The sequence below is a fragment of the Corylus avellana genome, chromosome 6 (assembly GCF_965113065.1).
Source record: "Corylus avellana chromosome 6, dhCorAvel1.hap1.2, whole genome shotgun sequence".
Lineage (NCBI taxonomy): Eukaryota > Viridiplantae > Streptophyta > Magnoliopsida > Fagales > Betulaceae > Corylus > Corylus avellana.
In genome coordinates this window covers 21696486-21724284 of record NC_142495.1, presented here as the reverse complement: position 1 = coordinate 21724284, position 27799 = coordinate 21696486, and the positions used below count along the sequence as shown (strand labels likewise).

At 34.4% G+C, this 27799-nt stretch overlaps 1 pseudogene; it reads left to right on the top strand.

Annotated features, from left to right (window-relative positions):
* Positions 1-2236: 2236 nt before the first annotated feature.
* Positions 2237-23054, top strand: LOC132188000 (glycerol kinase-like; annotated as a pseudogene).
* Positions 23055-27799: the final 4745 nt, after the last annotated feature.

The window sequence follows — 27799 nt, the reverse complement described above, 5'->3', positions numbered from 1 at the left end:
GGAGTTGTTTTTGTTTTTGTGCAAAAAAAAAAAAAAACTTGCAATTCACCATTTGAATTTGGATCTTGTCAATCGCCATCATGTTCGGGTTTGCTTGTGAATTTTCGACGTTTATTAACCAACCTGCAAGCTTAATTCATCCATGACAAGTGACAACCAAACAATGACTCCGCCCTTTCTTTCTAATGAAAAACTGTTTGACAGGATATTTGAAGTGCGCTGCCCATTGGTGGTGGGTTTTTTTTTGTTTTCAAAAAACAAAAAGTCTATGCTTCTAGCTTACACTACAAAAAATAAAAATAAATAAATAAGCACCACTCAAATAGTGACGTTTTTGACAAAACAAAAAACCCAAAAAAAAAAAAAAAAAAAAAAAAAGTCGTCACTATTCAAATAGTAATGTTTTAATAATGACGCTTCCCAAACATCAAAAAAACATAGGGTCGAGATTTTGGTATAATATGCTTCGCTTACGAGGTTTAATTTTAGTCCTTACTTTCTTTTTTTTTTTTTTCTTTTTTTTTTCTCTCTAATTTAAAAGGTTGGAGGGGGAGGCCAATTATAGCTATCTTACTTGAACGTAACCACAATAGCACCAACCTGTGGGGCGCCGCTCAGAAGGGGCCTAGACGGTGAGTACCGTAAGCATTCCCTCAAAACCAATCGAGTCATAGCTTAACATCCGTCCCATCAGGGAATCAATAAGACTCAAAGTAGCTAACACTAATAGACTAAGAACTTAGCATCCGCTCCATCAAGGCATCAATGGGACTCAAGATAGCTAACACTAATAGGCTAAAGGATTTTCATTGCGGGAGTCGAACTCAGACCCTAGTGCATGCCCAACCTCATGAGATTCCCTTGAAACCATTGAACTACCACCATTGATGGTATTTTAGTCCTTACTTGGTATAATATGCAGTTCTCTAAAATTACAAATGAACCTCACTCCAAAAATTTGTGATCAATAATGCATTAAAGATGAGTACCGGAATTTCCAAATTGACAGCAATGCGCCTCAACTTTTGTAGTTGACTAAAAATTACAGTCATTGTACCCATAAATTTGCCTTGCTTTCCTTCTTGTACAACTGAAATTGTGTCGGAAGACTATAAATGAAAAGAAAGACTTCCAAGTATGGAGAACGTGTAAAGGATTTACCGGACTTTGAAAGTTCAATGCATGCGAATTTAGGATGGGTTTGTTAAATACCATTCCACTCTCAAATACAATTTATCTCATTTTTTTTTTTAAAAAAAAATCAACATCAAAACATTTTTACTTTTACTACTATTTAAATTAAAAAAAAAATATTAAAAAACAAAACTTTTTTCACTTTTCAATACTCATTTTTCAGTTTTCTATACCAATATATCATTACTCTCATTCTTTTTTTCAACAGCTTATGAACAATATTTGCGTGTGGCATGGTGTCTACCAAACAACGCCGTAGTGTTCGGAGAGCTCTGATTCAACATCAACATGGACAAACAATTTTTTTTTTTGAAAAAGTCATTGAAAAAGTCTAATGCATTAAAATTTAAATTCGGCACATGGGATGGGACAAGCTCCTGGAGACGGAGTGCTCTGGGAATGAATTTGATAAGTGATTTTTACTTCGAAAGTGTTTAATGTGATATGAGGTAGATAAAATATTTTAAATTGTAGTACCAAAGAGGAAGTAAGTTTTATTTTGTAGTGAGTTTTTTATTTGAATATTAATAAAAAAATAATTCATTTGATTAAAAAAAAAATAAAAAAAAAATAAAAGTAAGAATGTTGGAGAGTTGAAAAAAATGAGAGTTTAGCAAATTCATTGCCAAACGGATTAGTATTTTTTCCAAATCTTTTGTCACCTTAGAGTATTTTGTCACCTTAGAGTATTATTAACAGCCTCACCAAATTTTACTTACTAAAATTGCTTAAAATCACATTTTTTCTATTTTAACTATCCATTTTTTTAAAACACCCCATCAACCTCACTATTTTAACCATCCACTTTCACAATTTAATTTAAATATTATTTTCAAAGATTTCTTTATTCTTTCTTAAACTTTTTTTCAAAGAATATTGTTCATTCATCAAACCAAAATCATTATTTTGCTGAGGTCGTTTGAGACAAAATCGCAAAAAAAAAAAAAAAAATCTACTTTGCTGATGCTACATGGAAAAATTGGTCACGATGAAGTCAAGGTAAACTGTCCCTCCTGGTGACAGTGCTGAGAGGGCCAACTACATGGAAAAATGGGTCACAGTGAAGTCAAGGTAAACTGTCCCTCCTGGTGACCGTGCCGAGAGGGCCAACTACTACATGGAAAAATTGGTTACAATGAAGTCAAGGTAAAATGTCTCTCCTGGTGACCGTGCCGAGAGGGCCAACTACTACATGGAAAAATTGGTCACAATGAAGTCAAGGTAAAATGTCCCCCCTGGTGACTGTGCTGAGAGGGCCAACTACATGGAAAAATTGGTCACAATGAAGTCAAGGTAAACTATCCCTCCTAGTGACCATGCCGAAAGGGCCAACTACATGAAAAAATTGGTCACAATGAAGTCAAGGTAAACTGTCCCTCCTAGTGACCGTGTCGAGAGGGCCAACTACTACATGGAAAAATTGGTCACAATGAAGTCAAGGTAAACTGTCCCTCTTGGTGACAGTGCCAAGAGGGCCAACTACATGGAAAAATTGGTCACAATGAAGTCAAGGTAAACTGTCCCTCCTGGTGACCGTGCCAAGAGGGCCAACTAACAGTTTATATATCCACAACTACCATTGTCTTTCTTTATTATTATTTTTAAGCTTTTTTAATTTTTTCTTTATAAATTAACTTTCACATGTACTGAACCAAGAAAAAGAAAGAGAGAACATGTGAATTACTGTTAAATTGTACCATTTTTTTTTTTTTTTCAAACGACGCAAGCGTATAAGTTTTTTTTATTTTATTTTATTTTATTTTATTTTTTTAATTTTTAATTTAATAAGGTGTCTAAGTTTAACTCATGTATATATTGGTAACCGTTAAAGAAGGATAAAATTAAAAATCATGTCAACTAAGCAATTTGGGCTTTTCAACGACTAAATTTACATAATCCATCATAGCACTAGCACTAGATACCCTATAGCCCATTCTCTTCCTTATGTTTAGGAAAAATTTCAAAAAAAAAATCACAAAAACTCAGCCACATCATTTTTCCTAAATTTAACCAACACCCTTGAGTAGCTAGAGTGTTTTTCAATGCGTAGCGAACCAAAAGTGATTCCTATATATTATTTTAATATAAATATTTCTCTTTCATCTTTCATTTTTTTGTCTTTCATTAGGGTTTGGGTTAGAATTTTATTAAAATGTGAGGGTAGGTAGGGAACTTGTATTTTGTAAAAAAGTAATATTTTTTAATGGTATACGAAAATGTAAGGGAAGTTATTGTGAAATACATTTTGATAGGGAAGCAAAAAATAGTTTTGTTTCCTAAACTTAGGAAAAAAAAAAAAAAAAAAAGTTGTTGCTAGTGCTCCTATGCAAACCTTATTTGCTTTGGGCCTCATTCTGGGAACTTGTAGCTTATATGGGCTCAGCCCAACTATAAGATGAGTGATCATGTCATCTTTTTTAAGCATATGATCCAAATGAAATGAAAGATAATGTTCTTTCTTAGGGTGTCAAGTTTTTCCTTTTACTATGACCAAGCTTAATATTGCAGTATGAGTAATGTTTTTATTATCTCGAAATTGATGTGGCTTTTAAATTATTATTGAATTTTGGATAAATAATTATTGATTTTGATTCAATAGTAATTTTAAAACTCACATCAACTATGAAAAGTTAAAAAGCGCATAAAATAATGATCCAAAACATTACTTGTTGAAGTATATGATGTAGATAAGGAAACTAAGCCATCAGTACAAATAAGGCTAAAGAATATAAAGGAAAGATGAGGACAGCATGGGCAACAATTATTGAAAAGATAGCAAGACAGGGAAAGTATATTTGGAGCATTCTCATTGGGGCTAGCCCTTTAAGAAATTTCCTACAATCCAATTTGTAGAGAATTTATATTGGTAGTACAATTGAGCAAAAAATAAGTGGCTATTCATTTTAACTAAGAAAATCGTTTAATTAGCAGATAGATTGAGTACTATGAGGGCGCAAGATCAACCCAACATAAATAGTCTACGAATACATACTTGTATATAAATGTCCAAATAAATCAAGTCAAAACTCTTACAAACAAACTAGTTACCCACTTGTATCTAGGGCTGTTAAGTGAGCGAAGCGTCTCGCGAGCAAGTTCGGGCTCGGCTCGCATAAGCTCGGCTCGTGCTCGACTCGAATATTAAATGAAGCACTTCATGAACACAAATCCTGGCTCGAATATTAAACGAAGCAAGTTCGGCTCGACTCGGCTAAGCTCGAGAACAGCTCGTATAAGCTCGTGTGTATATATATATATAAACTAAGTAATACATAATTAATTATAAATCTAATAATTATTAAAACCTTAAAATTGCATTTATATTTAAGCATTAGAGAATGAAAAATTCTAGACCCTTCGTGATCAAAGAGAGAGAGAGCAATCATTAAAAATATCTCGATTCAATTAGAGCAGACCCAAACGAAAGGAAGAAGAATCAAGCAGAAACTATTGAGGGAGATTGCGAAAGGCATAAACTATTGAAGAATCAAACAGACCCAAACACTATCACTACCTGTCTGGTGAGCGAGAGTGAAAGAGTGGGAAATGAGAGTTCAGGTGGAAGATCCGTTGTGATTGGTGAGGGGGATTGAGAGAGAGACGTTAAAAAAAAAAAAAAAATTGTAGGGGCGTTGTCCCAATGCAGTCTGAATGCAACCTGTTAACTTGTCCCACATTGTTAAGAAAACGTCAATCTCCAAGTTTGCTATCTATAAAAGGATGCATATCCTCTCGCTTTGAAACCAAATGCCTTGCTGTATAATGTATTGACTCAGGCTCCATACTCGACTAGCCAGGCTAAGCAAATACTCATATGCAAACTAACTTCTTAAGCCGTTTTAAGAGTACTTGAAGTTAAAAAAAAAATTTAAAACAAAAACATTAAAAGTATAAGAGCCAGCTCGCGAGCTGGCTCGGCTCGACTTATTATTAGCTCGAGCTCGATTTTTTTGGCTCGCCCTTGAGCTCGACTCGAGCTCGAGCTTGAGTAAAATTTAAATGAGCCAAGCCTGAACAAGGGAAGCTAGGCTCGTTTACACCCCTGCTTGTATCCATGCTTCTCAGAAACGAATAGTGCATAATATTCAACAAAGTAAAAGTAATTTTACAATAAACATATATAAACTTGAGGCAGAGAGCAACACATGTCTGAAATGTATGAATTAAGTAAAATGTATCGAATCAAAAACAAATTATGGGTACTAATTATCATACGCCCAAAGAATCATATCTGTATATGGATGATTGCAATATTTTTCCTAATATACTAATTATCTAAACGTATCAAATACATGTTTTTAACAGTTATAGTCCTGATTCATCTATTTCATCATTCTCAATAAAAATTAATTTGTCAAATATGAATTATATAATGCTAATCTTACTTATGCGGTTTAAGACCACTCAAGAATATCATGCATTGTGCTCATAATATGTGATCTCACCCAATACATTACAAAGAGACATAATAGGGGATAAAGGATATCTTCAATGCATGGCAACCACAACCAAGATAAAGTTAAATAAACATATTAAGATTGCACCATTCCGAGTTAAAATATTGGAGCTCCATTTAATCAAAGAAGGATATTGAGAGAGTGATCAATCAGTATTTTATTCATAAATTTGAGTACAAAAAGCCACATATTACAACTCTTATCTTAATAACTATAATAAACTTGCAAGTCATAACATCTATATGGACAAAATATCCCAGCGTAATTTGAGAAGGATGTTGTACATTAATATACATCTAAGGATACTACTCTAGTCTAAAAGCCTAAGCTAATGAGCTTGGATTTACTTAAGTATATTAACTACTATTTTTCTTTATATTTTATCAATATGAGAGTACATGTTCTTTTTCTGGATGAATTGGAGTACCTTATTTGGATTTTTGTGGTTTTAATTGTACAGAAAATTGGAGAAGGAATTGCGAGGGGGAAGGACTCATTTTGTGGAGGTGTGTGGTCTGCCCATAAGCACCTATTTCAGTGCAGTGAATTAGCTGCTCTGGTTGAAGGAAAATGTGGATGCTGTTAAGGAAGCTGTGAAAGCAGGGGATGCTCTTTTTGATACCATAGACACTTGGTTAATCTGGAACTTAACAGGTGGCATAAATGGAGGAATGCATGTGTTTCCAAGTCAAAGTTGTGTTGGATTCAATGCAGAAAGATGCAGGGGAGGGAGGTGCTACTTTTAATAGTCTTTTGATGCAGATTCAGGTTTGGGCTTTCTTGTTTCTTTTGTCATATTTTTTTTTCCCTTTTAGCTTAATATTGTTTATGTTTGTTAAATTTATTAAGAAAATATCAGAATGTTTTAATGTTGGTCTATAATCTCCGTGTTTGTTATTAGCTGTGACACAGAAGGAGTTGATATCGTAGTTCCATTTTCACACTGAAAAGTTGTCCTCACAGAGAAAAAAGAAGACAACAGATCGGGGAGGATGGTTCACCATTCTTCTTTTCGGCCATTTTCCGGACTACTTCAGATTTACAAAATGATCGGACGGGGATTTAGAAAGGAGAAATGCGAGAGGTCAATATTTTCTCTATATTTAGTCAATCTCATCTTACAAATCAACCATTAGATTTATGAACTTACGTGAACTCCACATAAGTCAATAGTGGACCCCACAAACTTATCTCATGTTTGAGACAATATTTCTTTTGTAGCAAGAAGACACTACCATTTTTAATTGAAAGTCTTTTGATGAGGAATTGCATATTCCTATTCCTAGGTAATCAGCATTTCCACACACCAACGTAACCTAAATAACGAATTTTAACATTTGTTTAGCAGTCTAGGCTAAGATTTCTACTTCTTCTTTTTACTTCTTGGGTAATTAATTCTCAACTATGAATTTTAGTCACTCCATGGAAATGAGAAAAGAAATTGTAAATAGGATAAAAATTAGATTATGGAAGGTGTATTATTTAGGGGATTTCGCTTTGGTGCAATTTTGATTTTAGTAAAGTTTTATATCTCTTATGTCTTATTTTATATGTATTAATTTAGATACCACAAATTTATTAATTTCACATTCCTATGCGTTTAATTTGATTATGCTAGAGAGAAGTGATTTTTTAGTTAGCTACCGGTTAACTAAATTTGGACAATTGCCAGTAATCCTATTAAACTAATCAAGGCCATTTTTGGAGGCATGACACTAACAAACACTAACAACAATAGTGGTAGAAAAGCACTTGAAAACCCAAATTATCCATCCATTGTAGAAAGAAGTAATAGAGACTTAGCTCCACGTGCAATCCTTTGCTTAGCTTATGACACTAATGAACCCAAAATGTTTTGAAAGTCATGGCGGCCAAATGTCATCAATAGTTGATTCAAATAAAAAATTTTTAAAAAAAGGAGAAATTTTCTTATGGATTTTGTAAATGAGTAAATAATTCTCAAGCTCGTCATTTATTTCAACTTTCTTCTACCTATTGTGAACTAACATCCACCGAAAAAAATGGTGAAATATTATACTGACGATAAATAATAATATATAATTAAATATCAGTTATAAAAATAAATTTTATTTTTACCTTTAAAAGTATAAGAGTTGTTGCATTTATGCCTAATAACCCTTACCCACCGTTGGGAGCCTTATTTATTTATTGAAGGGATCTTGCTCTCAAACATTTGGACTGCTCAATTAGTTTTCTCACAAAGCCATTCCTCCTTAGCTAATTTTGATTTTTTTGATTTTTTATTTATTTTTATTGAATGAGAATAGAGTAATTTTTATTTTTTATTTTTTATTTGTTATTTTTATATTTTTAACTAAGTTTCTATCTCAAGTTTGTTGTTTCCACTTGCCAATATAGTCACCTCAAGCTTAGAGTGATTAGCCAATAAGCTGAATGAGAATAGACCCTCAAAAAGATTATAGCTAAGATCAATGTATCCAAGTGATATAGGGCTGGCTATTAGAGATGAAGAGATATTTCTAGCGAATTGGTTCCATGATATAACTAACAATCGAAGATACGTCATATTGTTTAGGCATGGTGGGAGGATTCCTTCAAATAAAGTATCATAAAAGTCTAACTCTTCAAGCTTCTTTAGTGCGCACAACTCTGTCAAAAAGAATAATATTATAGCAATGCCCACCTTAATCATGTTCCACTTTAAGAATTAGCAAGACAAATAAGCTTTTTATTTATCGGGACTTTTTTAAAAAAATAAAAAATTGTGAACTGTGAATTGTTGTGCTTCCTAGCGCATACAACTAGTTAAATAAACCACAATCCCCCTTAAAAAAAATAAAATAAAAAATAAAAAATAAAAAATAATAATAATAATAATAGATAAACCATGATCCTTCACCTTTTCTTACATTATTAGTCAATTGAAGGTCATTAATTATAGGTAAGACTAACAAATTGTAAACAATTGGTTCTAAAATCGATTCTTACCTTTAGGTAAAGTGCGGCAAGTGCCATTGAGCTTATAGCCAGCTAATGATATAGCCTTTAGAGAAGATAGTGTCCTAATATATGGAGAAATACTTCCAGTGAAAGAATTTTCACTCAGCTCTAAAATCTCTAGCCTATTGAAATTAGACAAACCTACCACAAGCGATGAGAGATATTGTAAATAAAATCTTTAAGATGGCATACTCCCTGATATTAAATAAACTTTATCTTTCAATTGCAATTTATATTAGTCTTGAAACAACATGATGGAATTTTTTACTCGAGGTTGGTAGCCGTCCATTAAGTTGATTATCTCACAAGACTAGGACCACATGATAGATAGAAATTATAATACAAATAAGTATTCATGAGGATAAATAATGCTTATCAGATTCCAATTTCGTATAACTAATAAATCAATTTCATCTAGCTTTCCTTGAAATAACTTCATGGTAAAGTTCCTAGAATAATATATAATAAGTTTTTCTTAAAAAAATAAATAAATATTCTACATTTTGTTATATTAACATTTACCATATTTAAGATATAATTAAGAATTCTCTAAATATGATAAAAATAATGAGAGAAGATTTGAGAAAAAAGGGAAGTCACAAAAGGCCTTCCTATTAAGGAACATCCAACAGTTGAAGTACAACAAATCTCTTCAATCAGGCACAGTTGCATCCAAATGCAACTCTTGTAATTATTTTTTGTAATTATCTTTAGAGTAGGTTTATCTCTTCTTATAAAGTTCTTTAGTTGTGTTAGATCTACTAATTATTATTGTAATAGTTCTCATAATTGCAATTGTAACTCTTCTTCCTATATATACAATGAGAATGAAGTTGGAAATTTATTTTGCTAAAAGCAAGTTTATTTGGTTTCTTTCCCTTCATTCGTATGAGTGTTACCTTCAAGACTATTATGCCAAAACAAAGTCTCAATTAAAAAAAATGATTAGATTTGAATAATTACAAAAAAAATACGTACTTCTTAATTAAAAATATAAAAACTTCTTAGAAAAAACTTGAATAATGGGAGAACGCGTGAAAGATTTAGAAAAATGAAAAATTGGACTTTGAAAGTTGGATTTTAGTGTTAGGAATTCCACGTGGACATGGACTGATTAGATTAGACATACAATTTTTCCGCAAAGTCATTTGCCAACATGTTCAATACCCCTTAATTTCCACTCTGACATGGATTGGCGGCCTCAATTTCCACGTTACAGTGATGTGCCTCCATTTTGGTAGTTAAATTACCTACAAAATCACAAGATAAATAAAAAGAAATTGAGAATTAATATGATGGATATTATTATGTTACCGAGGAAGCATCTTTGCTACCATTCCAACGTATGGGACAAGCACCTCCACACTTTGTTTTAAATAATATTTGTCACCTTATATGGAAAAATAACTTCTACTGGTCTTGAGCGAAGTCAAGGTAAATTGTCCCCTACCAGTGACCGAGGGTTAAATAACAATTGGAGCATTTTAATTGGGTCTAACTTTTTTTAGGAAATTTCTTACAACCTTGTTTGCAAAGAATTTATGTTCGCAGTCCAATTGAGCCAAAAATAAGGCTCACTAGGCTATTCATTTTATGTAAGAAAATGGTTTAATTAGCTGACTGAGTACTACGAGGGCACAAGATCAACCCAACATAAATAGTCTATGAGTTTAACTTTGGTCCGGATGAGCCTTAAAACTCAACATTTACAGCATCCAATCAAAAGCTAACACATTAGCAAAAACTAAAAAAAATGCACAGAGTCAAGAAGAAACGCAATACACTGAATTTTTTCTTTCTTCTTCTCTCTTCTTTACCGGATCTTCGATCTTCACTTTCTCTGGTTCACCGAAAATTTCTTTCCTCCTCTTTCTCTCCTACTTTCTCTTCTTCTCTTTCTCTCCCACCATTCACCAACCACATCTCACGGCAAGCAATAGCAACATCCACGGTAGCGGTAGGCGGCATCCGTAAAGTGTTAATATTCCCCTCTAGGTTTTAGTTTTGAATCCAAAAACGAATTTTGAGACATTAGAAACGAGTTTTGAAGCTAGGTTTTGCAGAAAAGTGGCCGACGGTGTGGGTCTGGCCAAACCCACGTCGTGGGTCTGGCCAGCTGCACGGCTCACTGGCCACCCAGCCCATCCGGCGACCAATTTTTTTAGATACCTTCTTCTTTGTTGGTCTTTTCTCACTTTGATCTGGTACTTTTGTTCTCATTTTAATGTTATTGCATTTTTTCTTAAATGGATGAAGTGTCGCATGCTGATTGGAGGTTGTAAAAGGCATAGTTTGCAGAATTTCCAAACCGTAGTGGCTCTGGGGCTCTCATAGTCTATCAATACATACTTGCACATAAAATCTCTAAATAAATTAAGTCACAAACTCTTACAAACAGTTTACCCATGGGTAAAATGCTTCTCAGAAAGGAATAGTGCATAAATATTCAACAAATTAAAGTCTGAGTAATTTTACGATAAACATATATAATTCATAATAATAAGTAATTTCATAATATATATATATATATATATATATATATATATATATTAAGTAAAAAGTATCGGGTAAAAAGTATTGGGTAAAAAACAAATGGGTACAAAGCACCATGGCTATGTAAGCAAATATATGCTTTTAACGATTACGGTCCTGATTCCTTTTTTCCCTCTTTCTCAATGAAATCACTTGTTTGATTTCGCCAAGTATCAAAATCAAAAGTTTTACAAACAGCCGCTACGGTGAGAAATGAGAGGATTTTGTAGAATTCCATTGCATCTCCCAATTGGCCATAAACCACTTTTAAAAAAAAAATTCTCTTTTTAAAATATGAAAACTCGTCGTTGAATTGTAAGATTTATTTCATTAGTTATATTTTTTTAGTATTTTTAATTAATTGTTTTTTACCTATTGTTTTATCTTGCCACCTATGAACCAACCTTTGCCACGATCGTAACAAGCACTTGACTGATTTATATATATATATATATATGAAATACACGTTACTCTGTTTTGGTGTGCTAACCAAAACAATTCTTACAATCTTGAAAGTCCCTCAAAACCTTTTTGGGATTGTATTTAGTATTAGTTCAGCTTGACTTAGAACATGTTTGGGATTGTGTTTGAGAAATAGAGTTTTTAAATCAAAAATCACTTTTTGGCAAATGATTTATTTTTAAGCTTTTGCCAAAAATGCGTTTTGGCAATTTTTAGACTTTTTGGATCCTTAAAAACACTTTTAATCTTTTTTACCAAACGGATACTTTTTTTTTTCAAACGGACTTTTTGAGTGTTACACGCACTTTTAATTAGGTCCTTCAAACATACACCTAAACAAGCCCTCAGCTGATCTAAAGTCATTCTAGGCCTACAATGTATGAAGTAAAATGAATCGGGTAAAAAACAAAATGGCTACAGTACTATCAACTTATAAGAGTAGTCGAGTACAAAGCGTGATGGCTCTGTAAGAGCATTCACAATGGAGAAGCAGGAGCCAAATGATACTTTTATCTAAAATGGCTAATCATATTTGTAAAAAAACCCTACATTGGATTAGCAAAAAAAAAAAAATGCAAAATGAATATTTGATTGGATTAGCCAAATAAAACGCTACATGTATTAGCACTTTCCAATGGAGTTAATTTTTTTTTTTTTTTCTCACATATTTTCTTTTTTTCCCAAAACTTTTCACACTTTTCAAGGGATCATTATGAGAATATTCTTTCACAAATATTTCATAAATATGATTGACATTACTATGAGAATATGGTGTTCATACTTAATGTTGGCAAATACGACATTTGAAAAATATAACTGTTAAAAATATAATTATTATAAAATACAACCGTTTCAAAAATATTATAGTTACAAAACTGATTATTTGAAAAATAATAATCGTTGAAAAATTATTGTGCTAAACAAATTACGATTGAAAAACTAAAGAGTAAAATACAAATTTTAGAAAAAAAATAATAATAAGAATCTTAATCTACAATAATATTAACAAACACCAACAATGGTAGAAAGACACCCGAAATCGCTATAATTCATTGTAGAAAGAAGTAATTGAGACTTAGCTCTATAAGCAATCCTTTTTGCTTAGCTTATGATACTAATGAACCCAAAATGTCAGCCCATTGTCATCAATAGTTAATTGGAATTATAAAAAATAAAATAAAATAAAATAAAATAAAAGGTGAAATTGTGTTAATTATGGCTTTTCCAGACAATTTTTCCCCATAATCTTGAAAGCAATTAATAACACAATATTTTTTTATTCTGTATGTCAATTACGAACAACAACGGTTAAATTCATCGTTATCCTTCAAAAAAAAAAAAAAAAAAAAAAAAGTTCTCATTCACGGACATAGGAGTTTTAAGTATATACAAATGCACTCAATATATTGCAACATTCATGGTCATGGGAATATCCTATTCTTATAATGAAAGAAGTAGAATTTGAGCTGGCTATAAACATGTATGAGTGTTAATCATATTAGCATATATTATTTTTGGGTTTGAGAAAAAGAGAAGTCACAAAAGGCCTTCCTTCATATGAGTGTTACCTTCAAGACTATTATCACAAAACAAAGTCTCAATTAAAAAAAAAAAAAAATGATTAGATTTGAATAATTTTTTTTTTTTAAAAAAAAAGAGGTACTTCTTAATTAAAAATATAAAAACTTCTTAGAAAATACTTGAATATGGGAGAACGCGCGATAGATTTAGAAAAATGAAAAACTGAGACTTTGAAAGTTGGAATTTAGTGTTAGGAATTCCACGTGGACATGGACCGATTAGATTAGACATACAATTTTTCCGCAAATTAAGTCATTGGCCAACATGTTCAACACCCCTTAATTTCCACTCTGACATGGATTGGCAGCCTCAATTTGCACGTTACAGTGATGTGCCTTCATTTTGGTAGTTAAATTACCTACAAAATCATAAGATAAATAAGAAGAAATTGAGAATAATATGATGGATATTATTATGTACCACTCCAGCGTATGGGACAAGGATCTCCAGACCTTGTTTTCCAAATATTTGTCACCTTATATGGAAAAATGACTACTCGTCTTGAGCGAAGTCAAGGTAAATTGTCTATTTCGGTGACCGAGGGCTAAATAACAGTTAAAGTTTGTTTAGGATTGCGTTTGAAAAATAGAGCTTTTAAGTAAAAAAAAAAACTTTTAGACAAAAGCTTCATTTTTTAAACTTTTGCCAAAAGTACGTTTTTGTCATTTTTAGGCTTTGTGGACCCTTAAAAGCGCTTTTAATTTTTTTTACCAAACGAGTATTTTTTTTTTTTTAAATTGACTTTTCGAGTATTAAAAGTACTTTTAAGTCCCTCAAACGCAATCTCAAACATGCCCTTAGAACATTTTAATTGGCCAGGCTATTCATTTTATGTAAGAAAGTGGTTTAATTAGCAGATTGAGTACTAAGAGGGCACAAGATCAACTCAACATAAATAATCTATCAGTACATACTTGCACATAAATCTCTAAATAAATTAAGTCACAAACTCTTACAAACAGTTTACCCACCGGTAAAATTCTTCTCGGAAAGGAATAGTGCATAAATATACAACAAAGTATGAGTAATTTTACAATAAACATATATAATTTATAATAATATTTTACAAACATATATACATTTATCCGAAATATATGAATTAAGTAAAAAGTTCGGGTAAAAAACAAATGGGTACACTGTAGATTTGTGCGAGTAAAAAGCACGACGGCTATGTAAGCAAATACATGCTTTTAATGGTTACGGTCCTGATTCCTTTGTTTCCTCGTTCTCAATGAAATCAATCGTTTGATTGCGCCTAGTATCAAAATCAATAGTTTTATAAACAGCCGCTGCGGTGAGAACTGTGAGGATTTGGCAGAATTCCATTGCATCTCCCAATTTTCCATATACCACTCTTTTTTTTTTTCCTTTTAGCAAATAGTGTTTTTTTCAATTTCCCATCTACTGTCACATACCAAATAGTATTTTTTGCTCTCAATTTCATAGTTTCACACAATCTCTAATCACAAGGTTACATTACTGCAAATAGTTTTTCTTTTTTAAAAAAAATAAAAAAAAAATTTGAGATATGTAATCACATTTTTATATGGATTTATTTTTAAATTTACTATCAATTAATAGACTTGCCTATATAAAATTTTATATTTAAATTGCAAATAGTTCAAAATATGAAACTCGTCGTTGAATTGAAAGATTTATTTCGTTAGTTATATTTTTTAGTATTTTTAATTAATTTTTGTTTAACTAATGTTTTATCTTGCCACCTATGAACCAACCTTAATTTGCCACTGATCGTAATAAACACTTGACTTATATATATATATATATATATATATATATATATATATATATATATGAAATACACATTACTCTGTTTTTTTTTTGTTTTGAAAGGCACGTTACTGTGTTTTGGTGTGCTAACCAATTATCAAAACAATTCTTACAATCTTGAAAGTCCCTCAAAAACTTTTTGGGACTGTGTTCGGTATCAGACCAGCTTGCCTCATTGCATATTTGAAATTGTATTTGAGAAATATAGCTTTTAAGTTAAAAATTACTTTCTAGCAAAAGCTTAAAATTAAACTTTTGTTAAAAATGCATTTTGGCCATTTTTAGACTTTTCGAACCCTTAAAAGCACTTTCAATCTCTTTTACCAAACTAGTATTTTTTTCTTCAAATAGACTTTTTGAGTATTAAACGCGTCCTCAAACACACACCCAAATAGACTCTTAGAGGATCTAAAGCCGTTCCAAACCTACAATGTATGAAGTAAAATGAATCCGGTAAAAAACAAAATGGCTACACTGTCAAGATTTAAAAATAAAATTAAACAAAAGTTGAAGCATATAACTGACGATATAAATAAATAATTCAATAAAAATTAATTATTTGGGAAAACATATAAACAATTCAACCATTGCAGGGAGGAACATCTGCCCTATTTTTTTTTATTTTTTTTTGGCTTATGCAAGTGATCATTTCAATGGTAGCAAAACAAATGGTTTTACAAATTGTTCATCTGATCATTAGTAGATCAAAATAAGAGACAATTCACAAAAGTTTAGAAGCAGATTATAATTTAGGAGCCAAACACGAACACAGAAGAAATCAATGCCGAAATGACAAGTTTCAAAAATACAATATTAGATTACTACAAGATAACTTAATTAATTAAGGGGATAAATGTAAAATTGGTCATTGTGATTAGCCTAAATTACAATTCACTCTCTGTGGTATAAAAAGTAATTTATAGGTCCATGTAATTAGCCTAAATTACAAATTACTCCCTGCAGTATAAAAAATAATTTATAGGTCATTAGAGTAGACCAAAATAACAGTTTACTCCCTGAACTCAATTTTCCATTAAATAACTTAACAAAATCCGTTACTTTAGCACGTCACACCCAAAAAAAACGCGACACTTATTATTATTAATTTATGACTTTCAAAATTGACAATTATAATTTTTCACATCATTTTAGGACGCCAACTTATATAGATTACACATCAGCCCTCGCTCCATGTCAAATTCTCTTAAATGCGACCATCAAATTCTCACAAAATGCTTCCAAATCATGGCGAGGAAGATGAAAATAAGGGAGGGTTACACATTGAGTATAATTTTGAGGGTAGAAGAGATTAGATTAATTTGCTGTAGCAGTATGACGTTGAGTGAGGGCTGATGTGTAATCTTAGCCGGTGTCCTAAAATGATTTGGAAAATCTTAGTTGTCATTTTTTAATGTCAGAAATTAATAATAACACATGTCGCATTTTTATTGGGTATGACATGACAAAGTAACAAATTATGTTAAGTTACTTAATGAAAATTGATTTCAGGGAGCAAATAGTTATTTCGGCCTGCTCTGAGAACCTTTAAATTATTTTTTATACCATAGAGAGTGAGTTGTAATTTACTCTAACTACATAGACCTATACTCCCCAAAGGGTAGCTCAATTAGCTGTGAACCATGCCTCATGAAGTGTAGGTTACTAGTTCAAATCTCCATCATCATTCCCTTGTGTGGACATGTCAAAAAAAAAAAAAAAAACTACATAGAATACCTATATATTATTTTTTATACAACTATAAATGATTTATAATTTAGGCCAACCACATAGACCAATTTTACATTTATTCCTTAATTAAGGCTCTAATGCAATCCTAGCTACATTTGAATGCAGTCGTGTGTTATTTTGATCCTCATTCCATTTCCTTTCCTATTTCTGTTTACTTGTACGTTGCACTTTTAGTTTTTTTTTTTTTTTTTTTGTGAGATTTTATAGCATGCAAGAGAGGCTTTTAGAGGGTGCTTTTTATGTTTTTTTTTTTTTTTTTTTTTTTTTTTTTTTTTTTTTTTTATCAATGTTAATTCTAGCTTTCTTTATTTTTTTTATTTCTGTTTACTGGACTTTCGAAGTTCAATGCATGAAATTTCATGGACCGATTAAATTAGACATGCACTTTTTCCCAAATTCATTGAAAGTATATAATTAATGCATTAAAACATCCATATTCAATACCCCTCAATTTTTTTTTTTTTTTTTTTTTTTTTTTTTTGAAACAAATCATACTCATTCATTGATAAAAGTTACGAGCCTAAAGCTCTGAAGTAAATCATAGACGAAGCTAAAGATACAGTCATCAACAACAGACCAAATCAACCAAAACACAGCATCCGCTAACCTATGACTAAATATCAGGTTTAAAACTTAGATCTGCATCAAACAGACACCATCTAATGCATAGGTAGCGCTTATTCCTTGGCCTTGAGAGCAAAACTCCCAAGCCGATACTTATTTCTCGGCCTTGAGAGCAAAACTTCCAAGCCGATACTTATTCCTCAGCCTTCAGAGCAAAACCCACAAGCCGATACTCATCCTCCTCGACTCGAAAGCCAGGATAAATTTCACATCCACAACCAAAGGGTTTGGACCAGTAATAACGAGCAGCAACCGGGCGCAACAAAGCAGGAGGAGAAAGCCTTATTGCAAGCATAAATAAAACCATACAGGGAAATAAAACGAACAATAAAACTAATGCAGGAAAAGAAATTACAGCAAATAAAACCAAATACAGGAGAACTCAAAAGAAATACAAAACAGAAAAACAACAATACAGGAAAATAAATGCGAAAAACACTCAAAGCGGGTCACGGCAGCCGGAGGAGGCCGATCGAGAGTTGGCCGAAAATTGCCGCGGAAGGTGGCACAAAAAGCTTGGCGTGGGAGGGGCGCGTGAAAAGACCCGACAGCGAGCGGTGAGCAGCGAAGCGAGCGCGAAGGAGATCGGCAGCACACATAAACAAACAGGGAGGGAGAGAGTTTGAGTGAAAACCCTCAAAAGCAGTACCTACCGAGAGAGAACACAAGCACAACAGAACAAAAAACACTAAAGACAGAAACAAGCCTAAAACAAAAATCGGGAAGCAAAGAAGGGAGGAGGGATGCAGGCAACGGGCATCCCTTCTCCCCTGAGGCGGCAGCGCTCTGGAGGGGGGCTTAGCAATACCCCTCAATTTCAACGTTACCGATGTGCTTCCATCAAGACCATTTTTTAATGTTACTAGAGAAATTGAGGTAAACTCTCCCCTCGTGATGGTACCCAGAGAGCTAGCTAAAATTTAAATAACAGTTTCTATACACAACAACCATAATTTTTTTTTTTTTTTTTTAATGTTTCTTTATCGGCTTAGAATATGTTTGAAATTGTATCTGTTAAACAGAGTTTTTAAGTCACAAAACGTTTTTTGGCAAAAACTTCAATTTTTAGTTTTTACCAAAATTGCATTTTGACCATTTTTTAGGCTTTTTAGACCCTTAAAATCGCTTTCAATTTTTTTACCAAACGCGTATTTTTTTCTTCAAACGGACTTTTTGAGTGTTAAATACATTTTTAAGCCCATCAAACGCAAATATTAATAGATCCTTAGTACTATGGTCCAACTCTAATTACTTGTAGGATTTAACAAACAAATAGGAGTCTGCTTCCTCTTTCTGTAACATGTTTGTAATTATTTTCATGGTTGATTACACGTGCAAAAGATGTAATTATTGGGTGCATATATTTTACTCCTAACATGCGGTAATAATTGTATTCATCCGAAATGGTGTTGTAATGATTTTGATGTTAGGTTTATTTGAAGTAATAAGTGTGGCACTTTCTTGTAATTATGGGCTTTTAGGTTTGCCAGAGTAAAGGTGATCACATCACATGCTTCCATACCAAGCTTCAAAACCATTTTTTTTTAAGATTAATTGGAGACTAATCACTTGTGCAAAGACAAATATGAAAAAAAAAAAAAAAAAAAAAGTGCTATAGATGTGATTAGTGTAGATAAAGCAGAAATTTTTGTATTACAGAAAATAAATGAAACATTGTTTGGCTACAATTCAAAACACACTTTTCTTACGATATGTAGCCGAGAATGCTCTGATTCCTACACTCAAAAGCATTTTAGTACTTGTAATATGTTTTATGCAATTACAAAATATCTAGAAAATCATAAGATAGAAATGATAAATAAAAATAAATTGATAAATAATCTCATGGATATCATTTTAGCAAGGAAGAATCTTTGAGACCTTTTTTCCAAATCTTTGTCACCTTACATGGAAAAATGACCTCTACTGCTCCCCAGTGAATAAGAAAGAAAAGGCATGTGAGTTATTGAAAACACTACAAATTATAATTTTAAAAAGTTGAAGGATGGGAAAAGGATCCGGGGAAAATATATAGCATATCTCATTGTTAAATTATACCATTTTTTTCCTTGTAAAAAATAAAAGGTGTATATGTTTAACTCATGTATGCATTAATTGGTAACCGTTAAAGAGATTATTATCTTATTATTCATAATTTTAAACAAGGAAAAAAAAAAAAATCATGTCAACTAAGCAATTTGGGCTTTGCAGGGACTAAATCAGCACAATCCATCAAGTAGTGTTGTGCAAACCCAATTTGATCTGGGCCTCATTCTCAAACCTATAGCTTATTCGGGCTAGGCCCAACTGAAAGATGAGAATTTTTGTTGGTAGTACAAGTGCGCAAAAAACAAGCTTCATTGGGCTATTAAGAAATGGTTTAATTAGCAGATTGAGTACAAGGAAGGCACAAGTTCAACCCAACATAAACAGTCTACTAATACACTCTTGCACATAAGTCTCTAAATAAATCAAGTCACCCACTCTTACAAACAAGTTACCCACAGGTATCCATGCTTCTCAGAAAGGAATAGTGCATAAATATTCAACAAAGTAAAAGTAATTTTACAATAAACATATATAAACTTGAGGTAGAGAGTAACATATATCCGTAATGTATGAATTAAGTATTGAGTCAAAAACAAATGGGTGCACTATAAACTTGTGAGTGTAAAAAGCATGATGACTATGTAAGCAAATACATGTTTTTAACAGTACATTCTTGTTCTTAAGGGGTGCCTCAATCGGTGGGGACCATGCCTAATTAATCGGAGGTCATTAATTCGAATCCTCCTCTTCCTCTTGTGTGGACATGTTACAAAAAAAAAAAAAAAAAAAAAAAACAGTTACAGTCCTGATTCCTTTCCCTCATTCTCAATGAAATTAATTTGTCAAGTATGAATTCTATAAAGCTAATCTTAATTGTGCGGTTTAAGGCCAACTCAAGAATTTCATGGCATATATATACACAATGCAATTAATAGTGAAATGTCAAAGCCCATAGTAGTCATAGATAGTAATATTTTACAAAAAAAGAGTAAACAAACATGGTGTCGATTTAGTAGCATCACATTCATCACAGAGAGACATAATTGGAGGGAAAAAAGGATATTGAGAGAGAGATCAATTAGTACTTTATTCATTAATTTGGAGTTAAAAAACCCACATATTACAACTCTTATCTTAATAACTATAATAAGCTTGCAAGTCATGCCATCCATGAACAGATTGCCAAAGAATGGGACAAAATATCCCAGCCTAATTTGTTAAGACTCTCACGCATCCCAAACCTCTAACTGAACGATTAATATACAATATAGGAGTACATGTTCTTTTTCTGGATGAATTCGTGTACCTTATTTGGGTTTTTCTGGTTTTAATTTTACAGAAAATTGGGGAAGGACTCATTTTGTGGAGGTATGTGGTCTGCCCAAAAGCACCTATTTCAGTGCAGTGAAGCTGCTCTGGTTGATAGAGAATGTGGATGCTGTTAAGGAATCACACCCGTGTGAAAGCAGGGGATTCTCTTTTTGGTACGATAGACACTTAGTTAATCTGGAACTTAACAGGTGGCATAAATGGAGGAATTCATGCTACCGATGTTTCGAATGCATCAAGAACAATGCTCGTGAATCTTAAAACACTTAATTGGGATAAACCCACTTTAAAAATCCAGATGAAATTCTGCCCAAAATTGTCAGTGATTCTGAGCTTATTGGACAAATTTCCGAAGGTGACCAACATGCAGCAATGTTGGGGCAATCTTGCCGGAAAGGTGAAGCTAAAAGCACCTATGGAACTGGTGCTTTCATACTTGTCAAAACAGGTGAAGAGATAATCCAGTCAAAGCATGGGCTTCTATCCACTTTAGCATTCAAGCTTGGCCCCAAAGCACCAACAAATTTTGCTCTGGAGGGATCGATTGCTATTGCGGGAGCTGCAGTTCAGTGGCTCAGAGACAGTCTTGGGATAATTAGTAGTGCGAGTGAGTTTGAGGAATTGGCATTAAAGGTTGAATCCTGCAGTGGGGTTTACTTTGTGCCTGCTTTTAATGGATTGTTTGCTCCTTGGTGGCGTGATGATGCTCGTGGACTTTGTATTGGGATCACAAGGTTTACAAGCAAGGCTCACATTGCTCGAGCTGTGCTCGAGAGCATGTGTTTCCAAGTCAAAGATGTGTTGGATTCCATGCACAAAGATGCAGGGGAGGGGGGTGAGGTTAAGAATGAGAAGGGGGAATTCTTGCTTAGGTAGATGGTGGTGCTACTGTTAACAGTCTTTTGATGCAGATTCAGGTTTGGGCTTTCTGTGTTTCTTTTGTCATATGTTTTTTCATTTTAGTTTATAGTTCAACATTACCAATACATCATTTTTCCCTATTTTTCTATCAACGCCCTTTTTATAAAGGAAAAAGCCAAGTGTACCAAATTTTTTACCAAAATGTTGGTTACCAAATGATGTCTCACCATCACATTTGAATTTGGACCATTTATGCTGCATGCTTTTCTCAAATTGTGGAAATCATTTGCAACCTTTCTGCTTGCAACATGATGCTAGTTTGACTTGCTTTGAGTTGTCGACTGAATCTAATTTTCCGGCTGCTTATGGATTCCATATGAATAAGCCAATGAAGCAACTTCAAAAGGCTTTGGTTTTTAGAGAGAAATTTATTTTTTCAATCTTTATGTGTAAGAGGGTTTTGGTTCCTCAAAGTCTTGAACCTACACGGGTGGAATTAGAATTTTATGTGGGAGAAGAAGAGAAAAGACATTTTAGTGGAATAAAAAATAATAATTTTGGAGGGCATCTAATAAAAATAGGTAACTTTTCTAAATTTTAAAATTTTGAGAGGGCAATAGTGCCTACCTAGTTCCGCCCGTGAATCCACGGCCTCACTATTCATCCTATTTTTATATTGGAGAAGGATTACATTTTGAATTAGAGTTGATTGGCTTCTTTTTTCATAAATTTTGATAAATAATCATGGGCAGCTATTCTATGTTATATATGTTTGCTTAATCATTTCCTTCAAGTTTTTAGCTACTTCTTTACGTTCACTTATTTGATAATATGTGAAAGGAGTGGTCTTTCGGGTTTTTTTTTTTATCCTCAACCAATTTTTAAGAAATTATCATTTTCTTGTTAAAGTTTCACCAAGGCATTCAGTTTTGATATTTTCATATTGCAATGTTCATTTGAATAAATATTGATTTCTTAGATATGGTTAGTGATCTTATATTATTATCCCGTGTAATCTAATTTTTCTTCAAACTGAGAGCTCATTTTTGTGGTCCAATAATTGTAAATTTTGTTTATTAATGTTTTGTAGGCAGACTTGTTGGGAAGCCCGGTCGAGAGACCAGCTGACATAGAAACAACCGCTCTTGGAGCAGCCTATGCTGCTGGATTAGCAGTTGGTTTTTGGATAGAAGATGAGATATTTGCTTCTGAAGAAAAGTTGAAAACTGCAACCATTTTCCGTTCAACATTAAATGAAGAGTTAAGGAAGAAGAAGGTGGAATCTTGGTGCAAAGCTGTTTCCAAAACTTTTGACTTGGCTGATCTTTCTCTTTGATATACTCGTGTCAATCCTTTTCCATTATCCCCTGTTTTATTTTCCCATGTCCTTTTGTCTTGAGTTATGGAATGTTTAATGTTGGGTACATTTATGTGAATTATGGAGACCAGTGTTAAGGCATGTGACTTAAAGCCATCAAGCATGTGCTTGTGGGACCTCATCAGTTTATTATCCTACAAAGCCTTGGAATTGGTTTTCCATTTTTGGGTCAACTTTGACTCCTTGCCTTGCACGGACTTGGAGTTGTTTCTCTTTGCCAAAATTGAATTCCTTCTCCTAGTTGTATTGGTGTCTTGCACAACCGACTTATGACACTATAAAAGGACTTGCTACGTCCTTGTGAAGTGTGCCAAGCCAAATAGCTTTATAAGTGCCAAAAACGTGAAGCACCAAAGGGAGGAGAAAAAGAGAGAATTTTGAGAGAAGGAGGTACAAGGGCTGCCACGGTATTTTCTTCTTGGTGGTTTTTGGAGGAGCCAAAAACAAGTGATTAGAAGAAAAAGGGTGCTGCAGAGTGAGAGAAGAAAATAGAGATCAGCCGCCATCTGTTCTAGCAAAAGAAGAGTTTGTACATCTGTTTTTTGTATTCTATTTTGGGAATAATCTTTCTTGTGTGATAGTGAGATTTGGGTGTATTGGGGCTTTAGAATCTGAGTGATTTTCTCTCTACTATTTTTGTACTCCATCTTTTGATAGTGGATTTTCTCTGGGTCGTCTCCGCCAGTGGATGTAGGCTTGTTAAGCCGAACCACTTAAATCTTTGTGTCGTGTGTGATTGCTTATCTTTGTTATTCCGCATTCTTCTTATTTTTCGCATCTCACGGGTCTTGGGAAATAGGATTAATTTCCTAACAACTGGTATCAGAGCTGTTGGTTCGAGTGGGAGCGATGGCAAGTGAAGAAGGAAATATGGGAATTGAGAAGTTCGACGGCAAAGATTTTGGGTTTTGGAAGGTACAGATTGAAGATATTCTTTATGGGAAGGATCTTCATCAACCTCTTTTAGAAGAACAATCCGACGACATGGATGATAGCGAGTGGGCTCTGCTTGATCGTAAAGCCCTAGCAGTTATCAGGTTATCACTGTCAAAATCAGTTGCACACAACGTTGTAAAGGAGAAGACAGCAGCAGGTCTAATGGCGGCTTTGTCAAGCATGTATGAGAAGCCGTCGACTAACAACAAGGTGCATCTGATGAAGAAATTGTTCAACCTAAAGATGGCGGAAGGAGCTTCGGTGGCACATCATCTCAATGAGTTCAACACCATCACAAATCAATTGTCCTCGGTGGAAATTAATTTTGATGATGAGGTTCGCGCGTTGATCGTCTTGGCATCTTTGCCAAATAGCTGGGAAGCAGTGAGGATGGCTGTGAGTAATTCTGTAGGAAAGAGTAAACTGAGCTATGAAGACGTCAGAGATTTGATTCTCAGTGAAGAGGTTCGCAGAAGAGATGCGGGTGAAGCCTCTTGTTCTGGTGCTGCTTTAAACCTTGAGACTCGGGGCAGAGGACAAGATAGAAACTCTGGTCAAGGTAGATCAAATTCTAGAAAAGGGAGAAGTAAATTCAGATTCGACCGACAACCTGAGTGTTGGAACTGTGGCAAGACTGGCCACTACAAGAAGAATTGCAGGGAATTGCGGAAGGAGACTGAGAACGATTATGCAAACGTAGTGACAGAAGAAGTATATGATGCCCTACTTCTTTCTGTTGACAGTCCCCTTGATTCTTGGGTCTTAGACTCAGGAGTATCTTTTCATACGACAGCGATCCGTGAAATTCTCGAAAACTATGTTGGTGGAGATTTTGGGAAGGTGTATTTGGCTGACGGAACGGCGCTGGATGTTGTGGGCTTAGGCGATGTTCGCATTAGAGTTCATAATGACTCGGTATGGAAGCTACAGAAGGTCAGGCATGTTCCGGAGCTAAGGAAGAATCTGATTTCAATGGGACAGCTTGATGAGGAAGGGCATTCAATTCATTTCCACGGTGGAAAGTGGAAGGTCAGCAAGGGAGCTAGGATTTTGGCTCGTGGTCATAAGACGGGTACTCTCTATATGACCACGAACAGCAAGGATACAGATGTTGTTGTATATACGACTGCTGACTTAAAACTATGGCACCTAAGGCTTGGGCATATGAGCGAGAAAGAGATGAAGGTACTTATGTCAAAAGGGAAACTACTGGGGTTGAAGTCAGTTGATTCTGATTTGTGTAAAGGCTACATCCTAGGGAAACAGAAGAAGGTGAGTTTCACGGAAGTTGGCAAAGCACCTAAGCTTGGAAAGCTGAAGCTGGTACACACGGATTTGTGGGGTCCCGCACCAGTGGCATCTCTTGGAGGCTCGCGGTATTACATCACATTTATTGATGACTCAAGCAGGAAAGTATGGGTTTATTTCTTGAAAAGTAAATCTGATGTATTTGAGACTTTTAAGAAATGTAAGGCCATGGTTGAGACTGAAACGGGCTTGAAGCTCAAGCGTTTGAGATCAGACAATGGAGGAGAATACGAAGACAGGGGGTTTAAACAGTTTTGCGCAGTGAATGGGATTAGAATGGAGAAAACTATCCCGGGAATGCCGCAGCGGAATGGCGTGGCTAAGTGCATGAACATAACTCTCAATGAGCGTGCTAGGAGTATGAGGTTGCATGCTGGGTTACCAAAGACTTTCTGGGCTGATGCAGTGAGCACTGCTGCATACCTGATAAATAGGGGGTCTTCCGTTCCCCTGAGCCATAGACTACCGGAAGAAGTCTGGAGTGGAAAAGAGGTAAATCTTTCACATCTGAAAGTTTTTGGTTGTGCTTCGTATGTCCATGTTGAGTCTGATACCATGAGTAAACTAGATGGTAAATCTAGTAAGTGTTTCTTCATTGGAAATGGAGATGAGGCCTTTGGTTATCGATTTTGAGATGATCAAAATCGGAAGATCATTAGAAGTCGGAATGTGACTTTTAATGAGTGTGCTATGTACAAGGATGGGTAAAGTGCAGAACCTGAAGTTACAGAGCAGGAACCGAAGAAGTCTGAGTTTATTAACTTAGATGACCTTTCTGAAAGTACAATGCAGAAAGAGAAACAATTCGTGAAGGTGGAGCTTGATAAACAGTGTTCACTCACGGATGAATGTGATGACAGAAAATCTTCAAGAAACTTACAGCACCAGGAAGAGTCTTATTCTTTAGCAAGAGGCAAAGAGAAACAAGATCGAAAAGCAACAGAGAGGTATGGCTTTGAAGATATGGTTTCTTTTGCTCTAACGGCTTGTAGTGGAGATCCATCGTCTACTCAGAATAGTACATTGAAAGAGGTGGAGTTACTACGGAGAGGTAAAACTTGGGAATCTGGAGAATTACCCAAAGGAAAGAAGGCTAAAGGGTGCAGATGGGTCTACAGGAAGAAAGAGTCATCGGATAAAGCTGTATGGTCGACGGGGCTGTTAGGGAGGCATGGTGTAATGTCCAAATCAGGTCCTATGCTCAAGTTCAAGAGGCGCTTGGACTTGAAGGACACTTGTAGAGTGTGATTGCCCTTGGGGGCTGAGGCGAAGACATCCGGAGGAGACACGTTTTGTTAGACTTGATGGGTTTCAAGTCAAGGTAGAGATTGTTAAGGCATGTGACTTAAAGCCATCAAGCATGTGCTTGTGGGACCCAATCAGTTTATTGTCCTACAAAGCCTTGGAATTGGTTTTCTTTTTTTGGGTCAACTTTGACTCCTTGCCTTGCACGGACTTGGAGTTGTTTCTCTTTGCCAAAATTGAATTCCTTCTCCTAGTTGTATTGGTGTCTTGCACAACCGACTTATGACACTATAAAAGGACTTGCTACGTCCTTGTGAAGTGTGCCAAGCCAAATAGCTTTATAAGTGCCAAAAAACGTGAAGCACCAAAGGGAGGAGAAAAAGAGAGAATTTTGAGAGAAGGAGGCACAAGGACTGCCGCGGTATTTTCTTCTTGGTGGTTTTTGGAGGAGCCAAAAACAAGTGATTAGAAGAAAAAGGGTGCTGCAGAGTGAGAGAAGAAAATAGAGATCAGCCGCCATCTGTTCCAGCAAAAGAAGAGTTTGTACATCTATTTTTTGTATTCTATTTTGGGAATAATCTTTCTTGTGTGATAGTGAGATTTGGGTGTATTGGGGCTTTGGGATCTGAGTGATTTTCTCTCTACTATTTTTGTACTCCATCTTTTGATAGTGGATTTTCTCCGGGTCGTCTCCGCCAGTGGATGTAGGCTTGTTAAGCCGAACCACTTAAATCTTTGTGTCGTGTGTGATTGCTTATCTTTGTTATTTCGCATTCTTCTTATTTTTCGCATCTCACGGGTCTTGGAAAATAGGATTAATTTCCTAACAACTAGAATGCATTGAAGTGAATAAAATTATAATAATGCTGATTTATATTGTAAAACACCAAATTATCAATGCATCCATATTATAATTAATTTGATTAATGTCATCAAAGTGTGGGTTTCTCTTTTCAATATGAAAATACTCAAACCATTTTCTTTTAAAATCACTGGGAGTTTCCCATTCTTATCTTTCACGGTCTTGCTAGCTTTCGGATTCCTCATGACATCATAGAGGAGGAACAAGTCATGAGCTAACTCTAATTTGATTGCCAGCACACACACCTCATTGCCAGTGCCCCACTCCTCATTCTTCCTCTCTCAGACAAAAAAACGTCTGCCTACCTCCTTCTGTTCTCTAAGAACCGGAGATGATTTTCCAATCTCCTCTTCACTTTGAAAATAAACATGCTATTTTAAGCATTGGAGAATATTTGGCTCCGGCTGAGGGGCTTCTGACACTTCCTTTGTTTTCCAGGCACACTATTCTCACACCGGA